We start from the raw sequence: 10,969 nt of genomic DNA on the forward strand, positions 1-10,969 counted from the left end.
TTGTAAGAAACTCACTTTGTTACCATGGAGGCGAGGATTAGTGATTTAGAAGTAGCTAAAACACTGCTGACTGTGGATGGACGCTAGCCGCTAGCTAGCTAGCCATGTTTAAAGCACCTATGGTAGAGCGGCGCTTCAGTGTTATAGCTTCACCTTAATTGTTAGTTTTTAAGCCAAAATGCGTCCATTCTCTCTTTTCTGTCAACACACTGTGTCTGCTTTTAAGTATTCAGTGATTGTGCACTGCCGAACATGCTCGTCTGCTCGTAAAACTATCAATGTCACGACATTGACAACGGCAGGCCGTCACGCCTGTTAATAAAAAAAGGGGGGAACCGGTACTTTTCATAGGGGGTATAGTACCGATTATGATTAATTACTATCGCAATACTTTACTAGTGCAACCCTAATATATACAGGACAGGCCAAAAGTTTGGACACACCTTCTCCTCATTCAATGTGTTTTCTTTATGTGTGTTTTCATGACTATTTACATTGTAGATTGTCACTGAAGGCACCACATCTGCGGTCCTCTCCAAGGTTTCTCATTGTCATTTGAGACACTTGTGATTTAGGGCTATATAAATAAACATTGATTGATTGGTTGACTTATTATTCATTCACTTCACATTCACACACTTGAAAATTTCTTTGCAGTAGTCGGAAACCCTACTTACACCAATTTCAACCAAATCTGAGCATCATTATTAAAAAGACAAGATTAAATTAAGTGACTGATGAACATATTTTCCTAAAAGAGCAGCAACCCCAAATGACACAAGGTAAATGTTTGAATGAACAAGTACCGTACGATGTACGATGGTCGAGTCGCCAGAAGAAAGACATTCCTGCGCAAATGTCACAAAGTATCCCGCTTACATTACGCCAAACAGCACAGAGACAGGCCTCAGAACTTCTGGAACAAAGTAATTTGGAGTGATGAGACCAAAATTGAACTTTTTGGCCACTCGACCATGCAGTCTATTTTTCTTCAAGTGCCTCCTTATTGTGCATCTTGAAACAGCCACACCACAATTTTTCAGAGAGTCCTGTATTTCAGATGAAGTTATTTGTGGATTTTTCTTTGCATATCGAACAATTTTCCTGGCTGTTGTGGCTGAAATCTTTACTGGTCTACCTGAATCCCTAATTTTCCACTTCTTAATCAGCGTTTGAACACTGCTGATTGGCATTCTCAATTCCTTGGATAGCTTTTTATACCCCTTTCCTGTTTTATGCAGTTCAATTACCTTTTTTCGCAGGTCCTTTGACAATTCAGTGTTTCCCATAAACTGCCAAGATACCTGTGGTGGTGGGGGCGTGGTTATGGGCGTGGCTATGGGCGTGATTACCATGACATCATCGAGTAATTTGCATAATTTACTACAATGATTTGATTTTCTCTAAAAAGGCTAAAAAAATGTATACTTACTAATTAATAATAACAGTTTTGTTTTAAACGTCCATCCATCCATCCATCCATCCATTTTACAATATAATTACAACACTTTATGTACATATTTATATACAGATTTGAACAATAAGTTATTCACTGAAATATATTTATTAATTGTGGTTCTTACAAAAAATATATCTTATAAAATAAAAAAGCTAAAATGTCTCAAAGCTCTGCCCCTTTAATTAGTGCATACTAAATAATTTGACTTTAGCCTACTAATACAACCATATTATTTACCAGCAACATAAAGTGAAACAGAGGCAGAGGTGTCCTGCCACAGTCAGTAACAAATAAACAGAAAACAGTAGTGGTGGTAGATAGACACAAAGCTTCATCAAACATCTGATCCACTGAACAAAGAGCTCCAAAAATCTTGAACTTTAGACTACAATCAGTTTTACTCCCTACACTTAACCATGTGTTTCCTACTGCCTGCAGACTTTGCACCCTTTGTTATATACACATGTTGTGTTTCTAATATAAATACATTTAATAAAGTCAAATACAAATAAGGCAACAAGAGAAGTATCCTACACTTCTCTTTTGTAAAGTAAATCTGAACAGTCGATATGGGCATCTACATCAACTATATGATTTGCCTGAGAAGCTGGAGAGGACAAAAAAATATATATATATTTTTTTTTTTTTATTTTATTTTATTTGTGGCGGACGTAATTCTTTCGTGGCGGGCCGCCACAAATAAATGAATGTGTGGGAAACCCTGCAATTATTTTGCCTTCCCCATGACTCAGAATCCAGAAACATCTGTGCACCACTGGATGAAAGATGCAATGGTCTGTCAGAAGCCCAGAAACTCACTGACCTTTTATACACACACATTAATTACAAACATGTCACAAGTGAGGATTGGAACCTTGATTAGCCATTCAAACCGGTTTGTGTCAACTTTTGTGCACGTTATCAGATCAAAGTCACTGGGGTATGTAAACTTTTGATCAGGGTCATTTGGGTACTTTCTTTTGTCATTTTGATTTAAAAATAGTAAACACAGTTGTTTGCCAATACATAGCTTCACACAACCATTAAGCATGAGTGGAAGAAAGGTTTTTGTGTTACCATTCATATTCTCTGAAGAATGGCCAAGAAATCATAAATTCTCCCAGGGTATGTAAACTTATGAGCACGACTGTATGTGCCTTTATGCCCTGTACGACTATTCAGGTGGTCTTTGTCTTCAAAAGAGCATTTGTGTGTGAAGATCCTGAAAGACTATTGTTTTACCAGTGATCACAGCAGGAATGGACACTGCATACGGTTCAGGGGTGGAGGGATTTAGCAATGTTAGTCTCCGCTGTTTTTGTTCTTTAGTTTTCAAGGGGCTTGGTAACGGTACACCTGCTGCAGCTTCAATTTCACATGCGTCTCCGTTACAAAAACCAACGACATCTCCAGGAGAACAGGTCTGACTGGCAATGGTTCCAAAGTGGTTCGCTCCAGCTGTCAATATTAGACAGCGATAAAAACGATTAACCAGGAGGATTGCACAGTCTCAAACCAATGAGATTTCATTTGTCAATTTGGTGGAACACAGAGACATTTGTGTGGAAGTGACTGCACACAAGAAGGACTGGCTGTCAGCAAAGTAGCTTAATTAATGTCGTCGTCTCTCCAGAGAATATTCTTCCTGACACTCATTCCTGACATTCCTGCTTAAAAAAAGTCTTCTTGCTTTATAATACTCTCTAATCCCTGTAATCCATTATGTGCTACATGTAATGTCATCTGAGATGCAACCATGTTTGTTGGTGCTTCTATTTATCCTTTGCTACATTGACAACAATACAAGTGCCTTTTTTTACCAGTCTTTTATCCGACGTTCATGGCTAGCATTGCTATCTAACGTAAACAAAGCGAGAGCCGACAGCACATTATTTGAAGTGGAATACTTTGCATGCCTTTGTTTGGAGACCCATTCAAAACAGATCTTATCTGACACTGAACGACCTTCCCAGCCATCTTTTCAAAAGATCTCACGGCTTAATGAACAACTCCTTATATACCACCGTCAGGCAGGCAGCACCTTTCCTTCAATAATCAACCAGGAGAAGTGCACCTCCCAGGAGATGGCAATAAATCAACTCTTGTGCTATGTCAAGAAAAGCCAAGGGCTTTTGGTCACTAGCTAACTAGGTATATCCGCTATGTGTGCTAACAACCACGGTGTTGTCACTAAAAATAAACTGGGACTTCTGCTTGTTTGTTGCATAAACGACTTCCTGGTCATGTGACACAGCTCGGGGAACTGTTGGAAATGAACATCTTATTCAGACTGGCACCTCAGTTTATGTTATGAATCGGTTTCAAAGGGGCCGTTGAAAACATTAACAATTTTTTCCCATAGGAAACAATGCAAATCCAATAAATCTGATCCAGATGCATACAAATTTAAACCCAAAGCTCCTTTTATAGACAATAATAATAGTTTTACACACAAAAAATAACCCAAACTGAGAACTGAAATGGATGGATAAATATTAGAGAAGTCTGATAATATCGGACTGCCGATATTATCGGACATATTATCGGCCGATAAATGCTTTAAAATGTAATATCGGAAATTAGCGGTATCGGTTTCAAAAAGTAAAATTTATGACTTTTTAAAACGCCGCTGTGTGCACGGACGTAGGGAGAAGTACAGAGCGGCAATAAACCTTAAAGGCACTGCCTTTGCGTGCCGGCCCAGTCACATAATATCTACGGCTTTTCACACACACAAGTGAATGCAACGCATACTTGGTCAACAGCCATACAGGTCACACTGAGGGTGGCCGTATAACAACTTTAACACTGTTACAAGTATGCGCCACACTGTGTACCCACACCAAACAAGAATGACAAACACATTTCGGGAGAACATCCGCACCGTAACACAACATAAACACAACAGAACAAATACCCAGAACCCTTGCAGCACTAACTCTTCCGGGACGCTACAATATACAGTCCCCGCTACCCCCCTAAAACCCCGCCCACCTCAACCTCCTCAGGGAGAGCATGTCCCAAATTCCAAGCTGCTGTTTTGAGACATGTTAAAAAAAAAAAAATGCACTTTGTGACTTCAATAATAAATATGGCAGTGCCATGTTGGCATTTTTTTCCACAACTTGAGTTGATTTATTTTAGAAAACCTTGTTACATTGTTTAATGCATCCAGCGGGGCATCACAACAAAATTAGGCATAATAATGTGTTAATTCCACGACTGTATATATCGGTATCGGTTGATATCGGAATCGGTAATCAAGAGTTGGACAATATCGGAATATCGGATATCGGCAAAAAAGCTATTATCGGACATCTCTAGTAGATATTAACATCACGTTTAACCTTACTTAAGAGTCTTGACGCTGATGAGTGGCCACCTTCGTACTTTGTCACGACCTCTGTCTTGAATTTATTAGTGTTTCTCACCTTTTTTGTCAGACAGCTGGCGCTTGTGTTTTATCCAACAACTGGGCCTGCAGATTTTAGGTATTTTGTTAGATTAACAGAGTAATTGGATAAAACCCACACAATATCCTCAATGTGTATTTTATTTAAAAAAATAGTTGAAATAAATAAATGTTCTGCTTGCCATGACCTTCATTATTTTTTTCTAATAAACGCACATCATTAACACTGAATTTACACTTTTAACATGTGTGCATTGATACAAACTACAAAATGTTGATGGGGCTGCTATCTGTGCCCTGGACCTCTGGCCGAGGGTCGCCGGAAGCCGCCATACTTTTCAGATGGTGCCGAGTGTCTGAACCCATAAGTTTTAGGTGTAACTGTACAAAACGAGCCACAGAGCTAGCCTAAAACAGTAGCATGTTTACATAAAAATGCTAACACTTAGCATGTGTGCAAACGATAGCATGATAACAGTCAGCATGTTTCATATACCAAGTTATATGACTCAAAGGTGTATGGCTGCGGAAACAGAAAAGAAAGTGTAAAATTAGATGAAAAAATTAGCACGCTTAAGTTAGCTTGCTAGCATGCTATCGTTTGCATGCTAACAGGTAACAAATGTCACATACCAAGTTATATGACTCTGGTGTAAACAGTTGCAAAACTAGCTCAAAAAGTTAGCATGCTAATGTTAGCAAGCTAAGGTTAGCATGCTAACAGTTAGCTTACAAATAAAAATGTCTGCGTATTTGAAAAATGACATGCTCCAATCTAAACATATACAAACACATTGCTGTCTGAGCAACTAAACCATTCAATTGTGCACATTGAAACTACAAGCTGTGCTCTCTTAGTACATAGTGATCCTTCTATACTCAGGGGAATACTCCACCGAGGTGTTTTTTACGATGCGTTCAATAACCGCTGAACTGAGTAGGATGCTACAACGCCCACCGGAAATAATAAGATTTTATTTGTTTGAGTTTATTTGGAACATGCATGCATACCACATGATACATTACAATATCCAGTTTCTCTATTCAACTTGTTCGAAAAGGAATAGGAAGAAGCAGAGCTTATTTAATCCTACCCCTTTTCCTTTACATAGCAGTTGCTAACACTTTTGTTCACTTCCTGTTCTCAATGTATTCACAATATACTCCATAAGTAAATACATTAAAAATTAATAATAATTAGTGAAGTAAGTTATATTTCATATAGTGAGATAAATAAGTTATTATCTAGAAAATGAATGGATGGATGGAATAAATTCAGAATGTTTATCATGGTTCTTCTTCTTTGTACTTTGTAAACACTTTAAGTTTGAAGATTTTCTTGAAGTAGATTATATTAGTACATTGTTTGATTCCTTTGCTTAATCTATTCCATAATTTAATTTAATTTGTACGTGCGTACAAATGTTTTAAATTACATTTTTCTCAAAGAAAATATTTATTCTATTTTGTTTTATAGTTTTTAAGTTAATGTTTTGTGATTTTTAGGTTTTAACGTGTAATTAATGTGTTATAAATCATAACTAGACCCCAACTATGTCAAAATCTCCCTAAACTTGTCCCATTCGTTTGTGCTGCAACACGTTTTGGTTTTACTATTATAGTTTTTAAGTTATTAATGCTTTGTGATTCACCTGTGTGAAGTTGCACCCCCGCCCTACCATGTCCAAATCATTTGTGCTACAAAATATTTTTGGTCTAACTATTCTGGTTTAAGTTATTAACGTTTTATAGAGCTTGTTATGAATCGTAAAACGTTAATAGCATAAAAACTGTAATAGTTAGACCAAAGAAATTGCAGCACAAACGATTGGGACACTTTGGGGGAAATTTTGACAGGTCTAGTTGTGAATAATAACACGTTAATAACATGAAAACCATAAAACGTTAAGACCTTCAAAATTGTATCGCAAGAAACAAAAATGTTGCAGTACAAACCAGCACACGTAGCACGAATGACTGGGACAGGTTTGGGGAGATTTGGACATAGTTAGGGGTCTAGTTATAAATAATAACACGTTAACTACACGTTAATAACATGACAACCATAAAACGTTAATACCTTAAAAATTGTAACGGCACAAAAGAAAATGTTTGCAGTACAAACCAGCACACGTAGCACAAATGACTGGGACAAGTTTGGGGAGATTTGGACAAGGTGGGGGCACCAACTTCACACAGGTCGCGTATTAATTTCAACAATACAAACTATTTCCAGACAGGCATACACCTGATGCCTATGTCACTTCCTACCTGTGTCACCTTCCCACTGCCACCAGTGACATTGTCCACCATCATGTGTTGACTCAAGGGTCGTAAATGTGATTATATAATTTCAATCGATAGCACTACAAAATGACGGATTTGACATATTTCTGGAACAGTCACTGTTTATGTGGGGGGGTGAGCAACAACTAGTGATACCGTGAAATATGAACACTACAAACCATAAGTACACACTACATAACACTTTAAATGACATACAAATGGACATTTGATTATAGAGTCTAATGCAGGGGTGTCAAACGAACAGGTTTTATCCGGCTCGCGGGATGAGTTTGCTAAGTATATAAATGAGCCAACATTTTTGAATGAAAGAAACTGCTGTTCTAAATGTGTCCACTAGATGTCGCGATAGCAATTCTTTGTATCTACATAGATGATGCTACATCCATCCATCCTTCCATTTTCTACCGCTTGTCCCTTTTGGGATCGCGGGGGTGCTGGAGCCGATATCAGCTGCATTCGGGCGGAAGGCGGAGTACACCCTGGACAAGTCGCCACCTCATCGCAGGGCCAACACAGATAGACAGACAACATTCACACTCACATTCACACACTAGGGCCAATTTAGTGTTGCCAATCAACCTATCCCCAGGTGCATGTTTACACAAAACAGTCCTAGTTACCTGAGATACTAAGTATGTCATTATTATGACTTAGTAAGTCAATGTTTTGACTTACTAATTTACTAAGTCAAAATAATGACAAAATAATGACTTACTAAGTCAAAATAATGACTTTATAAGTAAAATTAATTACTTAGTGTAAGAAAGCATTTGCAATAAGCATTTGAAAAAAATAGTTAAAAGTGGGGCCACATGCTGACATATGCTCAACTCCATCCATCCATCCATTTTCTATGTAAAAAAAAACACATGATGTTAGTGCACCAGTAATGGAAAATGAGCAAACTACATAAAGAACATCCTGTAATTTGATTTTTACATAATTTTTTTATCTTGATAGATTGAAAATTAACACCAATGAGTTGACTGATTAACATTATCACATAATTTATTCAGAAAGTATAAATAATGACAAATAACCGCAACATGTAAGTGTAAAAAACAACAACATTATGATTTGTACATTTTTAGAATGTGCTTATTCTATTTCAAAACAAAGAAAACAATCTGAAGTTGTCTTTATTTTTAAGTTATCGTGCCGTTATATTACCAGTCCGGCCCACATGGGAGTAGATTTTTCTCCATGTGGCCCCCCCTATATAAAATGAGTTTGACACCCCTGCTCTAATGGTTTCCATACAAAACCATCTTCCCCATATAATGTAGTAGCTACATGTTGTATATACATTAGAAGTGTCGACAAAAAGGTTGCTTTTTACAGCAAACGTGCGCTGTAATTGTGACTGCAACCTCGGTCTAACACTTATATAGTACATTATGTCACAAAAGTGACATTAGAAGACAAAATAGGACTGCGAAAGTGACACAACGAGCGTGAAGGAGGAGAGCTACAAAGCAGTGAACTAATTTCATTGAAACCGAAGCTTAGTACTCTTGAACACATCCAGCGCGTTTAAAACAGGACAAATTTGGGGCAATTTTGACATAGTTGGGGGTCTAGTTATGAATAATAACACGTTAACTGGGACATGTTTGGGGAGATTTGGACAAGGTGGGGGCACCAATTTCACACAGGTCGCGTATTAATTTCGACAATACGAACTACTTCCAGACAGGCATACACCTGATGCCTATGTCACTTCCTACCTGTGTCACCTTCCCACTGCCACAAGTGACATTGACCACCATCATGTGCTGACTCAAGGGTCCGAAATGTGATTATATCATTTCAATCGATAGCACTACAAAATGATGGATTTGACATATTTCTGGAACAGTCACTGTTTATGTGAGGGGGTGAGCAACAACTAGTGACAGTGGTTCTTAACCTGGGTTCGGTGAGTCGGCCTCAGGGGTTCGGCGGAGGTCAAAACACACCTGAGTCATCGTGTAAATAAAAACTTCTCCCTATCGGCGTATTACGGATACGGCAACAGCAGAAGTCAGACTGATTTGCAGGTGTGTAATTTGTTGTGAGTTTATGCACTGTGTTGGTTTTGTTGTTTGAACAAGGTGATGTTCATGCACGGTTCATTTTGTACACCAGTAAAAAAATATGGTAACACTTTAGTATGGGGTACATATTCACCATTAATTAGTTGCTTATTGACATGCAAATTAGTAACACATTGGCTCTTAACTAGTCATTATTAAGTACTTATTAATGCCTTATTCGGCTTGGCCTTATTATAACCCTAACCCTCTAACCCTAACCAAATAACTCTAAATTAAGTCTTTGTTACTTAAGAGTATGTTCCCCTCGTGTCCAAAAAACTCTAAATTAAGTCTTTGTTACTTTGAATATGTTCCCCATACTAAAGTGTTACCAAAAACATATAACTTTGTCTTGAATTTGAAAAAAAAAAAAGTTTTATTTTTCACTAAAAAAGGGTTTGGTGAATGCGCATATAAAACCGGTGGGGTTCGGTACCTCCAACAAGGTTAAGAACCACTGAACTAGTGATACCATGAAATATGTACACTACAAACTATAAGTAAAGACTACATAACAGTTTAAATGACATACAAAGGGACAATTGATTATAGAGTCTAATACAGGGGTGTCAAACGTAATGAGTTTGCTAAGTATACAAATGAGCCAAAAAAATGTTATGAAAGAAACTGCTGTTCTATATGTGTCCCCTAGATGTCGCAATAGCAATTCTTTGTATCTATGTAGATTATGCTACATATGTAAAAAAAAACAAAAAAACACATGATATTAGTGCACCAGTCGAGGAAAATGGGCAAACTACATAAATAACATCCTGTTATTACATTTGCATATTATTTTTTTATCTTGATAGATTGAAAATTAACACCAATGAGTTGACTGATGAACATTATCACATAATGTAATCAGAAAGTATAAATAATGACAAATAAAGGTAGAATACTATTAACCACAACATGTAAGTGTAAAAAAAACATTGTGATTTGTACATTTTGAGAATGTGCTTGTTCTATTTTTTAACAAAGAAAACAATCTGAAGTTGACTTTATTTTCAAGTTATCGTGCCGTTATTTTACAATTTTTCTCCATGTGGCCCCAGATCTAAAATGAGTTTGACACCCCTGCTCTAATGGTTTCCATACAAAACCATCTCCCCCATATAATGTAGTAGCTACATGTTGTACATACATTACAAGTGTCGACAAAAAGGCTGCTTTTTACAGCAAACGCGCGCTGTAATTGTGACTGCAACCTCGGTCTAACACTTATATAGTACATTATGTCACAAAAGAGACATTAGAAGACGAAGAAGGGCTGCGAAAGTGACACAACGAGCGTGAAGGCGCAGAGCTACATAGCAACGCTACTGTGAACAGCGGTGAACTCATTCCATTGAAACCGAAGCTTAGTACTCTTGAACACATCCCGCGTGTTTAAATCAACGTCTTCATGCCGAGGAGACGGCGGTCACGACGAGTCCAGCCAGCGACTCCATGACAGGACCACGAACAGGTTGGAAAAAAAAATCTATCATCTATCTGTAACTACTACATGGGTTGTACTTACCTGAACGATACGACAATGTTGTTGTTTTTTCCCGTTGGGGTTTCACTCAATTCCGCCGATATGGGATTTTTAACGTCAAATGTTTTCGGAAAAAAAAACGAGCTCGTACCGCACTCGGCTGCTGCTTCCTCTGCTCGAACTAGTATTTCTTCGTGATTGTGGGCGGAGCTACACGCTGCGTCGGAGACACC

At 37.8% G+C, this 10,969-nt stretch overlaps 1 protein-coding gene across 2 annotated transcripts in view; it reads right to left on the reverse strand.

Moving 5' to 3' along the window:
* ndrg3a (ndrg family member 3a) overlaps positions 1–10,969 on the reverse strand; it is a 95,259-nt gene extending 84,290 nt beyond the window's left edge. Inside the window, exon 1 of one of the 2 annotated variants that reach the window (XM_062046519.1) lies at positions 10,779–10,969. The gene's annotated coding sequence lies outside the window, so the exon portion shown is untranslated. The remainder of the gene's footprint in view (positions 1–10,778) is intronic. The other variant, XM_062046525.1, reaches the window with a different exon arrangement.

This window comes from Entelurus aequoreus, linkage group LG01 (genome assembly GCF_033978785.1).
Source record: "Entelurus aequoreus isolate RoL-2023_Sb linkage group LG01, RoL_Eaeq_v1.1, whole genome shotgun sequence".
Taxonomy (NCBI): Eukaryota; Metazoa; Chordata; class Actinopteri; order Syngnathiformes; family Syngnathidae; genus Entelurus; species Entelurus aequoreus.